Raw genomic sequence first — 5,572 nt, forward strand, 5'->3', positions numbered from 1 at the left:
CCACCTCTACCTTGAAGCTGTCTGTCACTCCTACAGCACATCACACCACTGTCCTGGTCTAAAACCTAAAACAGTTAAATCTGATCCTCTGGACATCAAAAAGCAAAACAATAACAACAACAAAAAAAGGTAGAAATATTTCGTCTTTCATTCGAAAGGTTTTCTCAGAATGAGGTGCTGTATTCAGCTCAGTCTTATTAATAGCACCTTCTCAGAGTGGATCAACCAGTTTGCTGGTGACAACCAAAACCAGCTGCTCACATGATCAAGAAGGACCATCAGCCTAAGGATGGATTACAAGCACCCTGATGGCTGTTTACTATTCACAGGGGGCTGAGTGATACTAGAAATAACAGCATTGTAAGAGGGGGACAGTTGAACACGGAGGCACGATTAGCACAGCATTTCAAGTCAAAGACTCGACAACAAAACAAGTTTAACTTACTAATAACTCATCAACACCATCACAATTCCAATAACAACACATTCAGTGTAAGACAACACTCCAGTAGACAATTACATTCCACGGAGAAAGAAAAGTGGGTGAAAAAATTATCTGACAGAGAGCTCACTCAGCCGGAGACAGAAAGTCTTGCAGGGGACTGAACTTGGCGGTTGCACCAAGTAGAATTCCTCTGGTGGATATGATCACAGCCACAGAATCAGCCATCCGCAACACCAAAATGAAAGAGGGTGAAGCAGGACAACTTGGAATCAAAGTTTCAGCCTGCCTCAGCAATGTCAAACCACCACCTTCCAACATCAGTAGAGAGGAGAGGGATGCACTCACCACTCTTAGCAAGGACAAAAACATCATCATTCTCCCAGCAGACAAAGGAAGATGCACAGTGGTTTTGAACTAGAAAGACTATCATGAGAAAGTTATGACACTCCTTAGTACTCCTTAACCACATCCAGAAAGTGGTTACAAGAAGAAGCTGATAGATTGCCTGAAAATTTTGGAACAGGACAAAGCTATTGACCGTATTCTGTACCACAGACTGTACCCAGGACAGGCCACACCTAGTCTGTGTGGTTTACCTAAAATTCACAAACAAGGTGTACCTTTAAGACCAATTGTTAGCATGATTAACTCTGTCACTTACAATGTTTCCAAATATCTGGCGTCTGTACTCAACCCTTTAGTTGGCAGCTCAGAACACCACATACAGAACACCATGGACTTTGTGGATAAGGTGAGGGATGTCATCATGGAGACTGATGAAACAATGGTCTCTTTTGATGTCACAGCACTCTTTACATGCATTCCTGTTGATGATACAGTAGAGGTGGTCAGTTTAAGATTAAAATCAGACAGCACTCTGAACAGCAGGACCACGCTTTCCACAGAACAACTGTATCAACTCTTGAAACTGTGCCTGCAGTCAACCTACTTCACATATGGGGGGCAATATTATAGGCAGAAACATGGGTGTGCTATGGGGTTTCCAGTTTCTCCTATTGTTGCCAACCTGTACATGGAGGAGGTAGAAAAGAGAGCCTTGACGTCCTTTTCAGGGACACCACCAAGTCATTGGTTCAGGTATGTTGATGACACCTGGGTTAAAATTAAATCTCAGGAAGTTCAACGTTTTACTGACCACATCAACTCTGTGGATAAATATATCAAGCTCACACAAGAAGATGTAAAAAATGGCAGGTTGACCTTCTTGGACTGTGAGGTCTCTGATAAAGGACATTTGCAAACTGAGGTGTACCACAAACCCACCCTCACTGACCAGTATTTGCAGTTTGACTCCCATCACCCTTTGGAGCACAAGTTAGGAGTCATCAGGACTCTGTTCCACAAAGCAGACAGCGTCCCCACTAACTCAGGAGCCAGGCAGAAGGAGAAATCCCACACAAGACAGGCTCTAGAGCAATGTGGATATCCTAACTGGGCCTTCCTGAAAGCAGAGAAGAAACCCAAACAGGACTCCAGTCAGCCATCAGGTGAAAAGGAGGAACCCAGATCCAGACCAGTGGTCATTCCGTATGTTGAGGGAGTATCAGAGAAACTGAGACGTTTATTTTCTAAACGTCCCAGTGGCTTTTAAACCCCAAAATACATTACGGCAAAGACTGGTTCATCCCAAAGATCCAGTCCCCCGGCACAAACAGAGTAATATGGTGTATGCTGTTCAGTGTCAGGAGGGCTGTGATCAGTCTTACATCGGGGAAACTAAACAGCCACTGGCCAAAAGGATGGTCTAGCATAGATCAACATCATCAGGCCATGATTCTGCAGTCTACACTCATCTCCAGGCCAGTGGTCACTCTTTCAGGGATGAAGATGTTCACATCCTGGACAGAGAGGAACAATGGTTTGAGAGAGGAGTAAAGGAGGCCATCTTTGTGAAAAGAAATTGTCCATCATTAAACAGGGGTGGAGGCCTCCGTGTTCAACTTACAATGCTGTTATTGCTAACATCACTCAGCCCCCTGTGAATAGTAAACAGCCATCAGGGTGCTAATGATCCATCGTTAGGCTGGTGGTCCTTCTTGATCATGTGAGCAGCTGGTTTTGGTTGTCAGCAGCAAACTGGTTGATCCACTCTGAGAAGGTGCTATTAATAAGACTGAGCTGAATACAGCACCTCAGACTCAGGAAGTCTTTCGGATGAAAGACGAAACGTTTCTACATTTTTTTTGTTGTTTTGCTTTGTTTTTTTTTTAATGTCCAGAGGACCAGATTTAACTTTTTTAGAGAAAGTCAGTGTCCTCATTAAACAATCGTTGAATGGAGAAGAAACAAACAGAGCAGGAGTCAGAACTCTGCTGACTGATGTGAGCTGAGGTTACTCCGATTCTTTTCCATCTCCTCAAGCTTTCTGAATACGTCTGCATCCCAGAGGTTTCTGAGTGAGCCCGCAGGGGATGGAAGCTGCATCTTCACTATGCTCCAACAAAGAATGGACGCTGCTAGGTTTGTAAGAAGACATGCGGTTCAAAAAATGCTGGGGAACATTTCTTGCATCAAACATACAGAACTTCACAAGTGTAGTGAACCAGATGACCTCAAATCTACCAGATGGACAGAGACTGTTATTTTCATTGATCTGAATAAGTCTGGGCCATCTGATGACTTTCTTTCTTGAATTAATCAAGCAGAAAAGACAATTCTTTATAATCATTACTGTCTTACAAATGTTTTGATAATCAAATTGTGTTAGTTCACTCAATGCTTATAGGTTGAAAAGAACTACTCATCTTTATTTTACATAAACAGTAAGTAATGATTTTTATTCCTCATTCCAAGAAGAAATCACCTGAATAAGCATTCCTTGATTTTCTGTCTGAAATGAGTCAAGTCGTAAGTATGTGAAAGGTTGGTTTTCGGTCAACTAAAATGTTTACCGAGAAAAATGTCATGTTTAAACTTTTTCAGAAGATTACCAAGAGTTGACTCCACGAAGTCTGCTGTTGCTGCAATAATCTTTTCTGTATGTGAAAACAAATTTCATTCTCTGACCTCGACCGTTGATAAACACCTTACGTCAAAACCACTCCTCTTTCTGGTCCTTCCACGAATCAGAAAGCTCTAAATTGAACAGGAAGTCGACCCAAATAAAATGTGGCAACTTCCCAGTTCATGTTAGATTGAGATTGAGATTGAGATTGAGAGTGCAGCCGGTTCTGAAAGTTTCAGAGCAATGAAGAGTCCAAGAGAGCAATGAAGAATCCAGAGGTTTTTGGGATTATAATTCTGTTTTGAGCTAACTACGCACGACTCTCTGAAGGTTTGGTAGTTCTCGACGGAGACGCTGAAACGAGTCAGAAAGGAACTACTCCGACGCTGATTCATCATCAACAGGTAGATGGTTCTATTTTGACCAAGTGTACCGTGAGAAGCTGAGATCGGACGGAGCGTGCAATTTCTGGTTAAACAGATTAAATTTCCCTCACATATTTCCTCTGTAAGATGAATCTCAATTTACTCTTAAACTCACCTCTCTCTCATAAATCAGTGCAGATATTTTTAGAAATATCTGAAGCAAAGTCCTCAAATCACCGCCGAGTGATTTGAAGTTCATTATTTGTGAAACTGTCTGTTATTATTTTCATATTTTGCCAAATTAATGTAAATGTTTGATGTTAAACTTTGATTCTGAAAATAAATGATTCCATTCATTTGATGGGTCAAAGGTAATAACGTCTCTTGTTCGCATTCCTTTAAATTCAATGCACGGCATTACACAGTCAGAAAGATGAAGAACTCGTGAAAAGTATGCATAAATATATATCCATATATTTGTCATACAACAAGTGACACGTACCTCACGTGACTCACTACAAACTGGTGGCTCGTACGTCTCATGAATGACTGTTAATACGTGTAAGATTGATTTTTTAAATGTTGGCATGTTGAAAAGGTAACAGTTTATCAGCTGTGCTGAAACCGTGCGTCTTTACGCAGCGCAATTGGAGCTGCGCGCTTGTACTACGCTGGCAATGTTTTAAAGCTGAAATTGTGTCATTGAGTCTTTATAAAGCTGAATTGTACGTCTGTATGTGTAACATAAGCTGGCTTTGAGCTGTGGAAACGCTTTATTCTGTTTAAACTGTGTTGAATTCGCTGTTCTGGTCCGCTTCGGTTCTTTGGACCGGCTCGGTTCTGAAACGGGTTCGAACGAGTTGTTAAATAGCTAGAAAGACGTTTTGTCACGGAGCGCCGTTCTCTGTGCAGCTCAGGGGGTTTATTCGTTACAAATCTTAACAGAAAAAGTGCATTTTGATGGTTTAAAAGACGAAAAAGTGACGAACTATTTTACGCTAATCTAACTTGCTAGTTGGAGAATACGCTTCCTGATTGGTTGAATTCGCTGTTGTGGAGCGCTTTGATTGGTTGAGAAAGCTGACTGGCGTGGCTACGTCACTTCCTCTCACCCTGCGCTGCTTTGCTATTGGTGATTTCAGTCACGTGACCCGGAAATGAAATTTGTTTTCATAGGGAAATAAAATCTGCTTTTTAAAGCTAAAAAGTGCCTTTTAAAGTGATTCTGAAACGCTGTTAAGTGCTTCGAAGCCTGTTTGCTGAAATTCTGCCACGTTACAGTTTAAAATTCGTCAAAAAATGATGTTTTTAAACAACGCTAGCGATGCTAATTTTAAGCTAAACAGCTAACGACCGGAGCTTAAACTACGCTTAAAATCACTAAATGAAGCTACCATCAGTCCCAAAAACTCATGTTTGAAGCTATAAAGTCTGATTGCAAAAACTTTTGCCACGTTTGTGTAAAAAATCCGTTCAGAAATGTTGATTTTGACCGAGTTTAGCCGAAGCTAACTTCAAGCTAAGCGGCTAACAACAGGATGTCAACCGAACGCCACAGGAAGTTATAGCACCCCTAGTGGACAACACAAAAAGTGACGGAGTTATAATTGTTGAGGTAATACTGACATCTCCTGGCGAGACGTGAGATCACAGATTTCACTTCGTTTTTAGGTAAAGAGTGAAATTAAACGTTTTCTTTATTTTTCTGTAAGACAATTTCGAGTTAACAAACTTCCTCAGAGCTGAATAAAACACTGTTATCTTACATTTTAAAAAGTAATAGGTATTTATGCAAAG

Source organism: Nematolebias whitei, chromosome 14, assembly GCF_014905685.2.
Source record: "Nematolebias whitei isolate Nwh7 chromosome 14, NemWhi1, whole genome shotgun sequence".
Classification (NCBI taxonomy): Eukaryota; Metazoa; Chordata; class Actinopteri; order Cyprinodontiformes; family Rivulidae; genus Nematolebias; species Nematolebias whitei.